General features: G+C 31.6%; 2 long non-coding RNA genes across 2 annotated transcripts in view; one reads left to right on the forward strand and one right to left on the reverse strand.

Annotated features, from left to right (window-relative positions):
• Positions 1-1590: 1590 nt before the first annotated feature.
• Positions 1591-13185, forward strand: LOC123662227. Its single transcript, XR_006744457.1, has 2 exons — positions 1591-1660; positions 13153-13185. It is a non-coding gene; the product is annotated as an uncharacterized LOC123662227 (long non-coding RNA).
• LOC123662226 overlaps positions 6299-20467 on the reverse strand; it is a 100207-nt gene continuing 86038 nt past the window's right edge. The window contains exon 3 of the long non-coding RNA XR_006744456.1: positions 6299-6721. This is a non-coding gene — a long non-coding RNA (uncharacterized LOC123662226). The remainder of the gene's footprint in view (positions 6722-20467) is intronic.

Genomic DNA, 20467 nt, shown 5'->3' on the forward strand with positions numbered 1-20467 from the left:
TTCTAACGACACACTAAATACACACACGCAAATGGCCAGATCACGAAAAACATCTGTATCTCTCCTGTGCGTGTATATCTGTAGCTCTTCAATGCGGTCCTAGTTGCAAAATCCGTTCTTAGTAGATGTCTACTAAATATTAACTATTTATCTGTAAAACTTCAAGCAAAAGAAATTGGAGGAGTTTCATACAAACTTCTGTGACCCCTAGACTCTACTTAGCTCTTAGACTATGGAAAAATCCGTTTTTAGCGGACATCTACTAAATATAAACTACGAGTACATATCTCCCTGCCAAATTTCATTTTTATGCATCCAGCGGTTTTAGAGATTTCGTGACGAGCAAATGATTCAACGAATTTATATGTAAATATATAATACAGATTGCACATGTATTAAAATTTTAGTGTAGTAACTACTATAAACTTATTTATTATTTAACAATTTTTCAAAAATTTTGAAATTAACAAAAGATCAAAAACATTTGGTATACAAAGAGTTTCAAACACGTAAGCGATATAGAATATAATAAAACCGTAGGGCTGAAACATTTATTAGTGTAGTTAAACAAAGATGAAATCAAAAGAAAAAACAAAAGAATGGAGGTAACAATAAAATTAACAAGGACACGTTAGACTAAACGTCCCACGCGGTATCACCTTCGATGATATAGCCTTTTTTGCTGCAAATAATGCAACTTTATTATATGGAAAGAATTATTAAAATCGAATCAGTAAAAGAATATAGTTTCAGAGCTTTTCTTTTGTTTAATGTTAATGTAAATTGTTTATACGTTTTGCTAAATAAATAACTGAAATAGCTCACGAAATGCTATTAAAAACGAAGTATGATTCAGCGTATGTGTTTACATAACGTGTTTGAATGAAATAATACAGAACATTTCGCCTTAAATTGCTAGCAATAAATCATCGTCAAAACATAATACCGGTAATTATTTTGTTGTAATGTGTTACACGAGTGATGATATACAAGTAAATAAATTACACATGAAGATTTGAGGCTAGGAGTACGTTACTAACAAAATGCAAGTATGTGAATTATGTAAACCTAGAGATATGTTTTGAATTCAAACAAATATGTTTCTTACAAGCTGTATCCACATTTTATGATTACCTTTTTGGCTACCTTCCCTTCCCCCAGCATAGTTATTATTGATTTCGAGTGAAAAATATTCAGTACTTTTAGCACGTTAATAAAATTTTGTCAAATCATGTCAAGTTTTTATTTTAATTCATTTAAGTTCTTCGTAATGTGTGGCCAAGAAATACACATATAGATAGATAAATATTATAGTTTTAGTTTTAATTCCGATTGTAGATATTATGGTGGTGTTCATCTCTTTATGCATTTTATTTTCAAAATGTTTTCAATGGAAAGAATTGAACTTGTTAAACTTAACTGAGGCGGGGCACTGCAGGGAATATCTTGCTCAAAATTTGGAGCATCCCGACTGGAGAAATACATCGACCTCACAGAAGATCACAGCTAAATAATACTGCTTTCAAGCAGTACTGTGTTTCTGTGTTGAGTAAGGTGACCATGGGGGGGGGTGGGGGGTGGGGTGAAAAGGTCAGTTACGCGTATACAATGCTTCTCGTGTTGCAGGCGTGTATAAGAAACGGTAATCGCTTGCCATCAGGTAAGACGTTCAGTTGTTTGCTGTTATATATTTAAAAAAAAAAACTTATCTTAAATATGCAATTTTTCTCACGTTGTTTTTCTTTCATCGATGATCCCGTGAAGAATTATAAAGTCAAATTTAGCCCGAGTTTATCCACACGCCCCGGTATTCAGTTATCACGTGTTGAACCTAAGAAATAATTTTAAAATAAGACCCGAAGGTTATGAGCCCAGCTAGTTATTAATATTAATTTTGAATTTTTAAGATAAAAGAGTAATGTTAAATTAAAAAAACAATTATTACTCAAAACGATCCGTTGGCTCAGTCGTTGAAGCAACTGACTAATAAAGTAGCGGTAGCAGGCTCGATACCCGTTTATGAAAAATGCTTTCATAAGTCGTACGATTCGTATATTTTAGCGATTTTTTAATATTTGCTCAAAGCTCTGGTCTGGTTTGTTTGTTTTATATGTTTCATATCCTGTTGCAGCAATATTTGTGTAAACATGCAATGCTAAAAGTCAAAGAGATTTTTATTTACCTTGTATCGTGTAGCATAAACTTTTTCATTAATGTAATGTATGTAATATTTATCCGTATCGCAAATTTTGGATTAAAACTTTAATATTTCATTGTTACTAGTACCAAGTTTTACAAAACATACGTCTTTGTTAACATTTTGCATTGATGGATTCAAAGTAAATATAAAATTACAATCATCGATATTTAGTTTGGTTTAAATTAAAAAACAAAACTACGTACTACATTTTTACATTCCTGTTTAATGTGAAATTAAGTAACAGTTAATTCAATAGTAATTCACTAAAATTACACAACGTAAAACGAAATAGTACTGTACTGCAGCCGTTCGAAAATGTTTCGCCGCTGGCTGTATAATATATTACATTGCTCTTTGCTCTTGCTCTACATAAACTTATTTTAGAAACATGCAACTTCTTACAAAACATAAAATTTGTTTACATTATCACATACAATTTCAAGATAATAAGAGTGAGAATATAAATTTTTAAGCTTTCATTGTAACAAATTACTGCGATATATTCGCTCGATTATTGTGGTCACGCAACTAGTTTTCAAAATATCGAGGATCTCAAAATATTAATCATGTTATGTCCCAATTTACTAAGTGTTAGTACTTATTTAATGATTTTGCATTAATAGTAAATATTTTACATACTTCTTATACAAGTCAATTTTACAATGAGTGGATTGATTTAGCCTGTAACGTCTCACTGCTTGGCAAAGGTCTCTTCTCCATATAGGAGAAGAGTCGGAGCTTAGTCCACTGTGAGTTGGTGGATAATTACCCTACAACGAACAACAATTATCATCAGGTGTCTATGAAACATCCGGGACTGCTTTTCGTGTTCTTCGAGGCACGGTGGGGACACACACAGATTAAATTCAGATATAAATAAAATATACAGCGAAAGTTTAGTCAATTACATTAGGTATCATTCAATTAACCTCGTACCGCAGCGAGAGACGTCTTTATACAATGTAGAGACTAAGTTTTCGTTCTAAAGCAAACAGTGTTGAGAACTGGGAATTTGCATGTTTACCTACTAGCTTCTGTGCGACTTTGTTTACGCTGTCTGTCCACCACATGTGTAGCGCTATGAACTATCTTAGTAAATACTGTTACTAAATATTATATTTATTAAATCAATAAAGCGTAATGAATAAACTATGTTATTATAGCTATACCTCAATTTATATTGCTAAAAACAACTTTTCATAAAAAATTAAGTTGTCGAATTTTAAATAGTTCATATTATTGTATTTAGAACTAGCTGTGCCCGCGACTTCCGTTCGCGTAGAATTTAACAAAAAGTTATTACAGAGTCTAAAAGTCTTCGGGGAGTTTTAAAATAAAAATAAAAACTAAAATAAAAGTCGCCTAAGTTACTTCTAATTATATCAGCTATCTGCCAGTGAATTCCCGTCAAAATCACTCCAGCCGGTTCAGAGATTAGCCGAAACAAACAGACAGACAGATAGACAGACAGACAGATTTTGATACATGCAGACAGATATTTATTTATTAAATCAACTGACGCATAATTAAAAAAATAGTACTGATAACCAAAAAACTCCTCTCGTACCTAACATTCCCTAAAAGTTATCGAATTTAAAGGAAGTTCTTCATTTTATTTTCAGCAATATTATTTTTGGTATTTTATTTTTTATAATGCCTTTCTACCTTTCTATATTTAAAAAGTATTACAGTTGAGTAAGGTACAGTTTAACTATTTTGTTAAGTAGAAAGTCCATGACTTTAAGTTTACAGAGAGTGGATGTTTACCCTTACTCAAGCTCTCTGTCCCCGCGTGGTTTCTGATAAAATAACGTTGACAAATATGAGATACCTCTGTTAACGTTGGTTGTACAACATTTGATTGTAGTTTTTAAGGTACGTGCGTTATGTAGTCTATACATATAATAAAATGGTAGGAAAGTCGAAAAACTGTACATTTAATATATTTTTTTAAAGAATACTTGGGGTTTGATCTACAATTGATAACGAAGCCAAAAATATGGTTTTTAGAATTTTTGTCTGTTTGTCTGTTTGTCTGTAGGTATGTCCGGGATAAACTCAAAAAGTACTGCATGGATTTACTTCAAATTTGGCACGAATATTATTATGAAGTCGGGTCAACATATAGGCTACATATTATCACTCTATCACCTGCACGAGCAGTGAACCTTTATTTTTTCAATGCACTCTGTAACAACGTGTAATCTAAAGACGCCTTGCACCCGTGCGAAGCCGGGTCGCTAGTTGCAATACAAATTGCAAATTATAAAAAATGCTTTGTTATAACGGCTCAGATTTGCGATATATTTTTCGTAGTAGTTGTTTACTCTTCGTGACACTAAATTACATCATTCTCATTAATTATGTTACATATAACGTACTCTAAAAGTATGAAGATATGTAAATATATTTAATCTACAGATTACACCATCATCATCACTTCAGCTTATCGCAGTCCACTGCTGGACATATGCATCAACAAGTTGGCGCCAAAAATGGCGTGAATTAATGTGTGTTAAACTACACATACCACACGCAAAACATAAATATTTTTAAGTTGTTTATTTTAAATTAATATCCATATTCATAATTTCCCTTCTTTAATCAAGATAAATTCTTTTTTTTAGTTCTTTCTTCTTTCTTAGTCCTTTTTGAAAAGTTCGTCACTAACCTAGCCAAGTCCATGGATTTTCTTAATTAGGAATGTGTATGTAGAGCTTGCTTTGGAGAGAAACTAAATGAAAGATATTTAAAATATAATGATGATACATATGCATGTCAAAAGTGTAATATACGATCACCAGACGTTCTTTATTTTTAGTATATGTCGATATTTATACGACTTGCTACTCAAGTTACAAAACTATGTACCACTAAACCTTTACAAAGAGCTCTTGTAACTCAATACATACGAACTAAGTTAGAATTCTTTGAAAACTTAAGTGTAGCGAGTACCTACTGGTTTTCCAATGTCGATACAATATTCCGATACATTTAACAAATTAAACGGCGTTTTTAAATAAAATCTTACAGAACAAAGAGAATCTACTAATAAATTTGTGATAATAGTTAAAAATAATATAAAAGACATATTTTATTTATTTATTTAAAGTATTAAAATGTTTTTGTTTTTATTTTATTTTATGAAAAGTAATAATGAATTTGTAGCGTAACTTCAAATACTCATCTTTGGATTTATTTTATTTTTCTTTAGCCGATATTTCAAGAGCACTAAAAAAAAGTATTTGTTCAAACCGAATATGCCACAATACATTTCTGCTATCAGTTCCACTCCAATAAGTCGCCTCAATGTCCCTTTCAATTACCACAGCTTCTAAAGATAGGTAGCTAAATGAATAGGCTCTGGTTTTCAGGCCGTTCCCAGGGGTTGAAAAGGGCCTCTAAGCCCCGAGGAACGTAGCATTCAACGAGGACGATGGAATAACGATGTAGAGACCTATCGAAAATTTCTCGCAATAGGGCGGAGAGAATTTATAGATCACCTCCTACTTTAAGTTGAGTTGTGACGTAGTTTAGGGACCACTTCAACTTTTAAAAGGATATAACACTACGAAACTGTAACTAAAATTAAATGTTGCTAAATTCTAGTTAGACTGACCAGGTTGAGCTACAATTACATAACTTAAATAACGTTCAAAAACCGCGTAACTCTAAGTTGGAAATAACCAAGATATTAAAATATGTGTGAACGCTTGGTTTCGTTCAAATTGAATATAAGTCTAGTTTCGAAGCCTGTTACAAATGCGCTATAAAGAAGAAATTCTCAAACCATTCTCACGGAAGGGTGGCACTCGTATCGAACGCTACGCCATTGAAAATAATTTCTAGAAAGCGAATTTCTGCTCAAGACATAAGTAGGTCGCGATGTTTTATTGCTACATTTCTCATTGGATATGTTTATTTGTATCTTTTGTGTGATATTTGGTTGCTTTCAGTCGCTCAAAGGTATATATGTATATCGTTTGTTTTGTATGGCTTATTTTTATATTGATGAATCAGAATTTGTATCCCAAAAAAATCATATTAGGGTTCAGGATAACAAAATAAACTAATATGTGAATGTTTCTAAAACTCATCAAGGCTTAAAAAAACTGTAATTTACATTTTTAAATGTCGACTTAATATATTTAAGTTTTAAATGAGATTATACGTAAAAATGGTGAAAGCTCGTGACTGCAGGCACCGCAAACTTGTTCGGCTCCCGTGTTTCTGACATCTGCTCTCTTTTATTTACCTTGCTTCCTTTATTTTCTTTCAGAATTTCACCTTTTGTTTAGTGTCGAAGTTTCGCACGCTCCGATGCGAGCAGCCACCTAGTTTCCGACGTAACATTTCTAAATTAATTTCATTTGATATACTTTGTGATATTTTCGCCGCAGACGCTAGGAGTTTATTTGGTGAGATTATATTATAAATTAGTTTTAACGTAATATTTAAAACTTTAATAAGAATAAGGGTTTTATAATGTTTACCTCAGCTTATGACGAAACGATTACATACCTGAAACAAAAAAACGGGTTGAAATTAGAATTCCATCGAAACAGCAACACTGCTAAGTAATCTTCCTTAAATTACTAAAACATTAATTTCAAGTTCCATTGGAAAGTAGTTTAAAAATGGCGATTAATCCACACTACCTGCATTGCGTTTTAGTTTTCTGGAGCGTTTTAAATTATAGCTCCTTCCATTAATCCGTCATTGTCGGCGTCCCAGGGTTCTGCTGAACTTGTAACTGCCTTTTTGCCTCCTACCTGCGCTATACCCCTTCCCATTCATTACGTGTCAAGGCAAGTGCTCTTTGTTGTCTTAAAAACCAAGATAAGAAAAATGGTTAAGTTTTATCCGTAATTTTTTATTTTTATGAAATTGTTTATTACGATATATTTTTTTTCAATATTAGCGTAATTTTAACACCTTACGATTAACAATTGTTCATGGTAAGAATTATACTAAATAATAAAACATGTAAAGAACAGAACATACAACATTTCATGATAATATACATTTGTATCATTATTCACCAATGCTCAAAACTCTACAATAAATTAATACTCTAAAATAGATACTTAAAAAGTTTAAGAAATGTCTCGGAATCAAATATTGAGTTTACCCAAAGTTATATACACGAAATAGTAGTAAAAATAGGACTAATTCTGAAACTTACTCTTTAAGAGCGGTATAATTACAACCCAACGAGTTACGTTTTTCCATCACGAAAAAAAAATGGTTTTTCTGTTTTCGGTACGTAAAAAAAAGTACTCTTTAACGGTAAATTTGCTGATTAATCTTGATTTCAGATAACTATTCGACTGTTTAAAAATATTCTTTAGTATACATGTATTTGAGACTAGACATTTTTACTTTCTTATACAAAAAGCGAGATACATAGAGCTAAAAACTCGTCGTTTTTATGTTTCATTGAACGTTATTTACAGTACATTTCAAACATATTTTATAATAAAATAATATGGCTGTCATTCAGATATAAAAATCTACATCAAAAGCATGTACCATTTCATATAATTCTTATTTTAATGACAACAATAATCCATTAAATAACTCGTATTTGATCTGTGGCCTAATGTACACAATACGAACGGTTAGCACGTGTATTTTTACGAGGGCATAAAATTTCACTTTGCATTACGTGATTAAGCTTTACATTTTTATATAATTTAGTCTCTATGTATATGTAGATAAGGATCAATATAGAGTGAGGATGACTGTGTATGGCATACGCACCAATTTGGTTTGTTTATTCTATCTCATTGCGTATGCCGTAGCCGTCATATTAGCGTGTGATACCAGAAGGCAAGCTTTTGTTTAGCTTTTCGTTTCATGATACGTCTTTCAGTTATTCAAATGAAAGTATATTTGTATTGCTATGTATATTTGAGAAATATAACTTAAAGGAATTATTTATTAATGTGAAACGTAACGTTTTTTTAAAGACTTTAAAAGTAAATGTATGATTTTAAACTAAAAATATAGCAATAGTTTATTCAATTTGTTGTTTCACAGTGATATATAAAGATACTGTCAAGTTCCTGTAATAAAAAAAAAATGTGTAAAAATTTACGAAAAAAAGGTTTGATCATTTTTTTTATTTTCTTGTTTTTGAAACTAATTTGAGAAGTGAAATACGCGATTTTTTAAAGTAATAATGTCTATTTATATGTATTTTTAAACCTATCTAAATATAACCCTCAAATTTAACACCAAACATTAAATAAGAATTTACAAAATTCGTAAACATATTTATTATGTTTGTTTTGGAAGGTCGAACAAAGGAAACAAAACTTAAAGTACTTAACACTGGCTTATAATAAAATAAAGAATCGTGCATAGATAATAACTTCTCCGAGTTGTCTAATGTTTGTAAAACATGAAATATTAAAATGTTGCCAACAAAGGCAGCACTCTAATCTGGGATTGAATTTGTAAGTCTCTTATTTACAAATTAATTTAAATGTGATAATGGCGTCAAATACATTATGATTAATATTAGAGTATGGCTTCTAAAATTAGTTCATTATGACTGTCTAAAACAGATTATTGAAAATAATTATACTTTCTATTCGACATTGCACAAATTTATGAATGTGGAATTGCTAAATTCGAAATAGGTTTAGTTAATGCAAAAATCGAACATCTTTAATTAGGGTGTTCGATTTTGAACATTTTTCTGAATAATAAATAAAATGGTTTTTTTAATTGTTACTGCTTTTATATAGAAACTTCATTTTCTTTTTTTATTAAACTGACGTTTAATGTGTCCTATAATTTTGTAGTATACAGTGCAGTGTTAATACAGTTTAGACACACAGTTCTAATTGTGTATATTAATTATCTAGATGATAATTTTCCTCCTGATTACATTTATATTTTATTTCCCGATGATCAAAACTTATATCGAACTACGACGGGTCAATGGTTCAATACTCCGACGTGCAGCACTCAAAACTTTTTCTATAAAGGCTATGTTGTGAGTCCAGATATTTTTGCGATAACAAGCAAAGTTTCTTTTCGGCAAATAAAGAATTGGGCGGTTTTTGGACGAGCGCCAGATTATGTTCAGTTGTAATCGACGTTTGATGAATAAGAAATATTTTGCTTTATTTAATTTGCGTATTAATGAAAGTTTGTTTATAAATGTTTTTTTTTCTTTCTGTAAACACATCACTGTCGCAAAAAAATGGGTTTTCATATTATATAGGTTATTATAATCTATACATCTATATAAATAAAATATAACATGCACATACAATAATATGTTCCTACGGTAAACAACTTAATGCTTGTGGTATAGGTAACAGCCGATTGATACAACATTTTTTTTAATAATTATACACAGAAATAATACATTTATAAATAAATGAATACAAATATTACACCCCGACTCAGGCGGGAATCGAACCTCAACCTGCGGAACTGAAAGCATACCACTACAAACTGCGCCAACGGGCATACAATTATACAGATAAATAAAATCGAAGTGTCTGTCTGTGATTTCAAAATAACTGTTTTTCAAGTGATACTGAAACACAAACAAACGATTTTAAATTTTTTGTCTAATTGTTTGTGTATCTTTCTGTTAGTCCGGGTCGGTCTCCAGAAAAGCTGAACCATTTGTATGAGACTCACTGAAGGATAGTAGAGGTTGTGGATTAGCACAGGCTACTTTTTATCCCGGGATTCCCGTGAAATCAGGAAAACCACGTTTACCGCGTGCTATTACCTGCCCGGGTATGTATGAAATAACCAAACATTTTTCAAATTAATACTACAATTTTTGCGAGCAAAAAGTACTAAAATCCCAAAATAAGATAAATTAGGTCACATAACAACATATATTTATTATTCCATAATTCCCACGGGATCGGGATCACGCTGTTAAAAAAATAACGAGTGTCCAGATATATATATATATTAGAAAGAAGAAGAGAAGAGAAGAAAGAAGAAGTCGGGGTATATTTTAATTTCAGATTTTGTAATCCGTAGTCATTTTTTTTCAAGACGTGAGAGGTTATTTTGCCGTGTTTTATTTAAGTACAAATAATGTTTAGTATATTTTAATGATTAAATCGATTAGAATACGAGTTGATCTAAAATTATTTTGTTTAAAGTTTAATATTACCCGACATTAAAAATAATTAATTTTCGTTCTAAAATTTATAACATTACATTACATATACTAATTAATGAGGTTTTAAACTCTCTAATCAGAGTATAATTGATTAAAATTTACCAAGAATTCTTAAATCGACAGAGAGAAAAATTAGAATAATTACTATTATTAATTAAACAGACCTACAACTGATGAAAATGCGGTATCTACAGAAGACCGGTTTCAACAATCTTTCTATCATTTCGCTTACAAGAGATAGAACTTTGAGTAAGCCAAAATCAGATATAAATTGTTAAAAACGGTCGTAAAAAGCCGCATTGTTCACAGATGTGTCTTGCCATTAATTTTATTCAAATAAGTGTAATATAATATTTGTTTTATGAATGCAATATAAATATTTCTTTGTGACAATATCATAGTCATCCTGAACAAATAAACATTTTTTATCACATCATTCGGTGTGTCCGTTAATTTAATATATGCGAACTCGTTGTTTATTAATACACAGCGATAATTAAAGCTGAAAGTGGACGTGGATAGACAAGTTGCGTCAGATTAATTTTGATTCATTTTGTGTAGCACCTGCTCTCAATTAAATTACGAACTTTCCTTGATAAGTAGGTATCTCATTTCATACGATTCCGTGACTGAAGCGTTAATTAAATTCTTTATAAGGCTAATAATGATCCAGAGTGATCATGTTCTATTAATTAAAATGTCTGAAGGAAGACTTATAAGCAAAAAATTCTTAATTATTATATACTTGTGATAAGTATTCCTCGTGATACTTGAAAGCATTTTGTGATCTAAAATGTTTTCTTAATACATTTTGATAAGATGATTAAATTTAAAATTTCATGTTCTTGATTAAAAGGTTTTTTTACTAATATGTACATATATTCTGCAATATATTTCTATTTATAATAAAGTGGTCGTGACATCTCACGTGCTAAGGCACTTAGTAGTTTCACTGGTCTGTATACCTTACAAACAAGATTTAATGACGAAAGTTTTTATTGTATAAGGCGTCGGTATTAAGTTTTTACAACCACCTTATATTCACACTAGCTGTGTCCCGCGCTTCACTCGATTTAATTTGAGAAAAAAACGTATTATAAAGCTTATAACCTTCCTCGATAAATGGACTATGCATACCATATCCAACATACTGTTCCTGCTAGCCCATTTAAACAAATAAACAAAATCTTCTGCTTTGTATTTTCTAGTATATATTTTAATCTAATTAATTTAAACAGAGTAATTCTTTTATATATATATATATGAATCTTGGAAACGATTTGAAAGATTTTCATTACATTTGGTATGCAGACGGTTTTGGGAGCGATAGATCGATCTCGCTAGGATTTATTTTTAGAAAATGTCGTTTTATCTGTGTGTGTGTGTGGCAATAAAAAACTGTTACAATATCATTTACGATAGTAAATTTTGCCACCGTCTACAACGTTCTGATAGCTCAGGTCGGAAGCCGGTCGGTCTCTAAACTCGAAGACCCCAGTTCGAATCCGTAAGTCTCAAAGCCTTTTATTTTTTTTGCTTTATTGATTTTTTATTTAAATAGCCAGTTAATATTTTATTATTATTATGTCGGTAAGATCGAAAAATATTATTCATATTTCATCAGTATGAAATTCGTATTTAAATATAATTTCCAAAAAACAGGATTTTTACCAAAAAAAAAAGAATAATTCCCAAATAAAAATAAAATAAAATAAAAATAAAATAAAATACCAAGTAAAGCTCGGTCATACTGGCACTAAAAGTTCTATTACACTTATAAATAGCGCTAAATAACTTCTTGAAAAAGGAACGATATGGCTGTATATCTTAACTGTTTTAAAAAACTTAAATAAATATGTATTATGTAATGCGAAATTATTAGTTCGAATAAACAAAAAAATATCTATTCAAAAATGTTTAAAAAAATATCTTCTACTATAATATTATCAAATATCTAATAATGTTAATATCAGATGAATGTGAGTGAAAACTTGGCATCCGAAAACGGCTGAACTCGGTAGTCGTCGCAATACACTTTATCTTAGATGATATTCCCGTGTGAGCTAAATTTACACCACAATGGCCCATATAATGTAATCTAGAATATTGTGTTCAAACGCAGCAGGCAGCCATTTGCAATATTGCGGACGAAGCCAAGCGTGACTGATCGCGCGTGCGATGCTTTGCGAGATGACATACTCATGTAGCAGTGAGATCTACGTCATATGTATTCGGCTGATGTCTTTGAACCGAAAGATAAAGTATATCAAACTACATATATTTCATAGTTTATGTAACGGTTTATAAGAAATCTGATACTTTTACTGACTTGAGATAAGTCTGTGGAAAGTGAACATCAAAATTGAATAATTATTTTTTCGGTAACAAGAGAAGTGTAAGTATTAAAACAATTTTTCAATATTCACTTCACCGGCTCATCAATGTTGGGTCCTAATATGTTAACTGAATTTCAATATACTCGTATAACAAAAAAATACTATTATTCCTTGAAAATAATTTACTTTGCTATTTTATAGTTGATAAAATGTTCATTAACTGAGGTAGAGCACAGCAGGAAGTTTCCTGCCTAAAATATGGAGCAGCCCGACTGGAGAAGTACCTCGACCTTACAGAAGGTCACAGCTAAATAATACTGTCTTCAAGCAGTATTATGTTCCTGCTGGCGAGTAAGGGTCCGGGGGGATTGGGGATGGGGTCGGCAATGCGCTAGCGATGCTTCTGGTGTTGCAGGTGTCTATGAGCTACGGTAATTGCTTATCATCAGGTGAGCTGTACGCTTGTTTGCCAACCTAGTTACGTAAATAAAGATATGCGTTAGAACTTAGAAAATTACTTAACATTTCTGAACTATAAATGTTGTTTATAACTACTGATATTGACACAACTGTCTGAGTTGAAGATAGCGTTAAGATGTTAAAAAACTATTAGTCGAAACTTGTATATACACACGTCCATATACAAAAACTATTTCTAACAAAGGAAAACATTTTGTCTTTTAAGTAAAACGTACTTATGTATGCAGGGATGCGAACACTGTATTATTAATGATGTCCCACTCATAGTTTAACAGACCGACAGACGTGAAAAGTTAGCAACCCACGTCACTCTATGACACATTTTCAACTGCATAACATTCCTTGATCCTAAGGTTTTACCCATTTTATGAGCTACGAGTTTCTCTTTATACTTTCATTTGTCTAATTACTAGTTTACTCAAAAATTAATTGTAAAAAATTGCATTATAATTTTTACTTTTAAACATCATGTTAAAATTCAATGCTGTTTTGCTCTTTATAATAATAGTTTCATTTTTAATTACTTTACGTTTTATATATTAATTAAATTAGTCACGTTTTTTACAATGTTTTAAAATTCTTTGTTAGTTTATAATAATAGTAATAATCGATACAAGCAAAGCTGAAAAAATGTCTAGTAATAAAGCTAATACTTATAAAATGTATCCATTCCTTTGTTACATACGCGATATAAATCGCGAATAATATTAAATGAGTTATGTAATACAATGTCAATTTTCTGTGAATAGTGATTGAAGTATGGAAATTTTGACGATTCTCCGTGTTTGTTGTCAAATTCATATGTTACTGTAAGCTATGTTTAACAAGATCAAAGTTACTAGTCTTGCTACAAGGAAGAATTGCTAATTGCGTATGCTATTTGATTATTTCAAGCGGTGTAGTTTCATTTAATTACTGTACCTCGTGTAGATATTTTAGTACATTATGTATATATGTCCTAATTTATTTCCACTTTAGAGAGCGTCCATAAACCACGTAGCGTGGTCGAGGGGGGGGGGGGGGGGGTTAAGTTTGAATGCTTCGCTGCGCTACGTAACGCGGGGAGGATGTAAGAGCAAAACTACCTAGTTTTCTTCAGATGAATTTTTTTTCGTGAAAAAATTTATAATTGTTCAATAATTATATTCGAAACATGGATGCTAATTTTTCGAAGGAATTGTGAAGAAAATGTTCGACAAAATAATGGACTATTAATAAATTAATTTATTTGAGGAAAGTATAATAAACTTACCTTTTAAATAAACTTTTTTTTTAATTTATGTAAAGTAAAAAGCAGAAAAGCTCGCGAAAAAAACCACGTTCCATCGGAGCGGGGAGGGGTTTACCGGAAAACCTACGTTAGGCTTTATGAGGGAAGGGGTCTAATATGGGCTAAAACATGACCACGCGGTTTATGGACGCTCCCTTACGTACTAAGTAATTTAAAGGAAAGTCAGTTCTTTTTGTGATTAGGCGCTACACTGACGTTCTTCTCACAATCAGATGTAATTACAAGCTTATGGTCCGACTGATAGTAAACGGATACTTTAGTCTATGGATGTTTGCAACACAGAAAAATCACAAGTGCGGTGCTGACTCAACCCTTCACCTTCATCGTCATCAATTGAAAACAGTAAACTTAACAGACACTCAGAAATACTAGTACATATAGACATATATTTAAATAAATTGTATATGTTTTTAGAAATAATGTAAAAAGTAATGAGACTCAAAAAGGAAGGATTAACTCTTATTCGTTTTGATTAAACTCTGTAATATAATATTAAATTAAATATATGAGCTCGTGAAGCTTGTTATAAATAAACGTGTGTAATAAATGTGCGTTACGAAGTAAACCATCGCTTTTTACGTACTCGCTGTATCATCGTGAGCTGTGAGCGGTGACAATGTTTATTTATTACTACGTGATGTGGTTTGAACTCCTTCGCAAAGGGTGTTGCCATAGCGACTTTCACTTAACTGGCAACTGACAGTATGTGCGATTGAAAAACTTTTGGAGATATCAGATAAAGATACTATTCTAAGCAGCGTTATATTCCTGTGGTGAGTAAGTACTCACCTTAAGGTGGCCAGAGCTCCAGGTGAGGGTCTGGGATAGGGTCGGCAACATGTTTGCAACGTTTCAGGTGTTACAGGCGTCTTTAAGCTACTGTAACCGCTTACCATCAGGTGGGCCGTACGCTTGTTTGACAACTTAGTTGAACAAAAAATGAACTGTAAAGGTCAATCATTTTAAAATATTATGTGTAATATTGATATTGAAGAATATTATGTAAATAAAAACATATACGCGCATCTTTTCCGAATTGACTGCACTAAATTTGATGCTTATTTTTTGTGTTTTTTTAATTATAAGTGCAAGGTTTGTATGAAAAGAAATCGATATTATCACGAAAAAATAAAATACGGTATAAAGTTCGCCGGGTTAACTAGTTTTATAACCAATAATAATTTATATTATGAATGTTAATACAACGTCAACATACGCTTCTTCAATTAATAAAATAATATAGACTTTAATTGATTTTACTTGATATTTTCGTTTTAGTTTTTTATTAAGTTAATTAAATATTACTATATTTAAAATTAACTATCAAATATACTTTGTTTGTAGTGTTATTCAAGACTTAATGTTTAGAAAAGTAAATTATATTAAGTCAGTAAACTGAATTTTGAACACCTTGTATCCGCAAGATATTTTGCAGTTCTTTGACAATGTCTTGGCACGGATATGCTTCGCGGTGTTCCGACTTCGCAGTGGAAACTTTCCAGAGATTCGTTTTTTTACTGTGTTAGTTCTTCTTTCTAGTCTTTTTGTTTAGAGGTTTATTTGTTCTATATTGAAGTCCGATACTATTTACTTTTTCTTTAGACTGAAAATTTATAATGCTTTGGTAGGGTATGCAAGGCATATAAACTGGTATAAATTGAAAATGCCTAATCTTAAAAATCGATAAAATTGTATGTTTTTCTATATTAGAAGTTTTTTATTATTAATAAAAATAGCACAAAAGCTCGACCACCTAGACTATAGGTATATATAATTTTTGCTTAGGGTCAAAATAGGTATAAAATATATTATTTTATATTAATATCAAATAGTATATGTGTTTAAAATCAGTTGTAGAAATCAAAATACCCTATTATATCATGAATAGATTGAAAACAAAAAGAAAATATTTATATTTATACGTAATTATATTACCGATTCACTTGAAAACAAGGCTTAATTGGCAGACGACCTTGAGCACGATACTCAAATGCTGGCTCAAATTATATTTATTCATGAAGTGAAAAATAATGATAAATTTAACTTATTTTTCTAAATATTATATAAATTAAAAAGAAACAGTATTTTAATGTAGAATAAATCCTTCTCAATCACTCACTTAGTAGCCTCGAGCAGGATCTAAATCCTGAGTCAAGGGTCTTAAAAACCATGAACACATACAAATTGCCAGATCAAGACAAATCTATATATATGTAAAATTTTCGTGTCACGATGTATGTTCCAGATAAACTCCGAAACTACTGAACCAATTTTTATAAAATTTTCTAAGCATCTGTAATTTGATCCAGCATGGGAGATGGGGGTATGCTGTGTGGCTACGGCATTAAAGAATATAGCCACCCCTCTCTTCCCGAGGGTGTCGTAAGAGGCGACTAAGGAATAACAACACAGTTCCACTAACACCTTGGAACTTATAAAGCCGACCGATGGCGGGATAACCATCCAACTGCTGGCTTTGAAATACACAGGCCGAGGAGAGGAAACAGCGTCTTCGGTGCGACAAAATCAGCCCTGCGGTCACCAACCTGCCTGCCCAGCGTGGTGACTATGGGCAAAACACAAGAGTTCACGCCATTTTTGGCTCGAGCTTATAGAGGCCTATGTCCAGTAGTGGACTGCGATAGGCTGATGTGATGGGAGATGGGTAGTTTTATCTCAATTGGACCTGGTAGGTGGCGTTGCTATCGGTATGTAAGCAATCAAATTTGGTAACTGCTTGCCGGGTCCGCTAGTATCTATATAAATATTTTGCATGAGCGATATACAACCGCCCCCAGCGCATCTAAAAATTCCTTTACCTAAAGCGATACGCCATCATCTTAAGCATTTTGAGTTATGAACTAAGTATAATAGTTTTTTTTTTAATGTATTTATAATCATATATATCTTATGTATGATGAAAGATAACCTCGTGTTTACGTAAAAGTACCATTTCAGTAACATATTCCGACGACATATAACGCTCGTCGTTAATCATTGCTACTTAGAAAATGTTAGCGAAATGTTCTTGCGAAATTTTTAGTTTTAATATTAATATTTTCAAGAGGTGAGTCGGTATTTAATATCATAATATAAATTAAGCAGATGTGGGAAAAACCTTTAGTATACCTTACGTTAAGGTTAATACGGGCAATGTTGTAATAATTATATCGTGTATCCGCAGGGTGTACGATTGGTTACAATCTCGGGACCATTTCAATTGTTTTGAAATATCATTAACATACGACGTTTAACGACCTTAATTAAGAGTAAATAACAGGTTACATTAATAAAGTAAGAGTAAATAACAGGTTACAAATACGAGAACATAGCTTTCTAAATCTTTATTAACAATATTTAAATTCTTATTTCGTGATAAAATCAAGTAACTCTTTTGAAACTTTAGTACTATAACAGTTTTATATGTATTTTATAAGTACTCCTTGAAATCAATCCAATTAGATGTATCTGAAAGTTTTTGAACAAAGGAAATATCAAGAATGGAATTATTTATTACGATGAAAATATACAAAGGAGCGGAACCAGATAATCCGCACGATCTCGCCCGCTTTAAATTTCGTTACACATAACTCATAAGCAGTTTTCATGTTGAAAGTTTGTTGGTTGTTGTTGTACGTGTGCGTGTGCGTTTGTGTGTGTGTGTGTGTATGTGTATGTGTCAGTGTGTGTTCACGTACGTGTGTGTGAATGATGTCCAGACACCAGATAGAAACGATGTTCCGTATTATAAAATATTGATTTCAAGTTCTATTCGATGTTTAAAGAAAATAATAATTCGGGTATACATTTTGTATTACAAAAATTTTTTTTTCAAATTTCATATAAATCGGTCCAGCCGTTTCGGAAAAGTAGGTATAGTAACGAACATTGTGACACGAAAATTTTATTTATAAGATAATAGCAAACTGTTATAATAATAACAGTCATCGTTAGACTATATATTAGACACACAGCTCTCTACATCACTTGATTTTTATTGTTATAAATAACGACCGGTTCATTCAAACCCTATAATAAAATCAAGGGCTTTTTACTGCTTCCGTACTGCTGGGAAACAGATGCTGCATCTCACGGAGCTTTTCAATCGATGCTTTGTTCGTGTTTTCATTCTTTTCGAACTACCTTCAAATGGAGCTGTAGCGATAATAGTGAACTTTTCTTTTTGTTATTTTCTATAGCGCTTGGATACTTGACATCGTTTGGGAATGCACTTCACTTCGAAACGTTACATAATAAATTATTTTTTATAATGGTTACTTTTAAGATTTGATTGATAAACCTAAATAAAAAAGTTAACTCTCATTTTAGAAAGCGCGTACGTTTACGAGTGCGACGAAAATGGTATGCTTTTTATGGTTATGTGTTACTTATTTTATTTGAATTAACACGAATTATATTTTGCTATTGATATTAAGAATACTTCAAGCTAGTAAGACATAAATTCTTCTTCTTCTTTTTTAGGATAAATGGTTTTAATGGTGCCAAACGAGCACAGCTAATAAAATATAAGATAAACCTAGAAAAATATTGAATTGTCATGACTTTTTATTACTAAAATATCAAATTATATCACAATATAGGTCACGACAAGTTCGTCACAACGAATCAGCATAAAAAACAAACACTGTACATTATTTTGAAATAAGTTGTTACTTCGTAATGAATTTCGCTCAAAGGACCGTTTCCTGTTTCACTTAAGTTAATTGAAATGCCCAGCAATTTCGTTTTTACGCTTATTTAAGCAGTAGCTGTTTTGTAATTCAAGCTTTACTTGCCGTGAAATAGTCTTCTTTTTAATTTTTTTTTAATTTTAACACGTACTTTGTACGAACTAGATTAATAACAAGAAATAAATGACAAACTTATGTACCATCTGACAATAAGTGTTTTTTAACCGACTTCCAAAAAAGGATTTTTAGGATATTTTATTTTAAAATCAACCCTTTGTGACTGTCATTAAACACAACCTACACAAGGTTTAGAGGCATGACATTTTGTACTAAAGAATATTAACGTAAATAAATATTATATTGTTTTTACTTCGACCGGACAACAGAAAATTAAAAAAAAATCATTTTTTAACCGACTTCCAAAAAAGGAGGAGGTTCTCAATTCGACTGTATTTTTTTTTATGTATGTTACATCAGAACTTTTGACCGTGTGGACCGATTTCGACAATTTTTTTTTAATCGAAAGGTGGTGTGTTGATTGGTCCCATTTAAATTTATTTGAGATCTAACAACTTCTTTTCGAGTTATATCTAATAATGCGTTTTTACTTGACGCTTTTTTCGTCGACCTACGTTGTATTATACCGCATAACTTTCTACTAAATGTACCGATTTTGATAATTCTTTTTTTGTTGGAAAGGAGATATCCTTAGTATAGTACCATGATAAGGAAGCTAGAATCTGATGATGGAATCCTAGAGAAATCGAGGGAAACTCTTGAAAATTTGCAATAACTTTTTACTGGGTGTACCGATTTTGATAATTTTTAATTTAATCGAAAGCTGATGTTTATCATGTGGTCACATATAAATTTTATCGAGATCTGGTAACTACTTTTTGAGTAATCTTTGATAACGCGTAGTTACTTGACTATTTTTTCGTCGATCTACGTTGTATTACTCGTCGATGTAATTGAAGTCGGTTTTTTTTCGTTTGCGAGCAAACACAATTATTTTACAATACAATTGGTATCTAGCTTCAGCAAAGCGGAAAACCGCTAACTTGAGAATAGATTTTTATACCAAGAGTAGGTAATGTGAATTCTCGCTTCAGCCTGTAATATCCCACTACTGGGCATATGCGTTTTTCCCCATGCAGGAGAAAGATCAGAGCTTAATCCATCACGCTGCTCCAATGCGGGTTGGTGGATATATCCTCTACTATGAGTAACGATCGCTATCAGGTGTACATGATAACAACCGGGACCGACGGCTTAACGTGCTCTCCGAGGCACGATGGGGAG

The sequence above is a fragment of the Melitaea cinxia genome, chromosome 18 (assembly GCF_905220565.1).
Source record: "Melitaea cinxia chromosome 18, ilMelCinx1.1, whole genome shotgun sequence".
Taxonomy (NCBI): Eukaryota; Metazoa; Arthropoda; class Insecta; order Lepidoptera; family Nymphalidae; genus Melitaea; species Melitaea cinxia.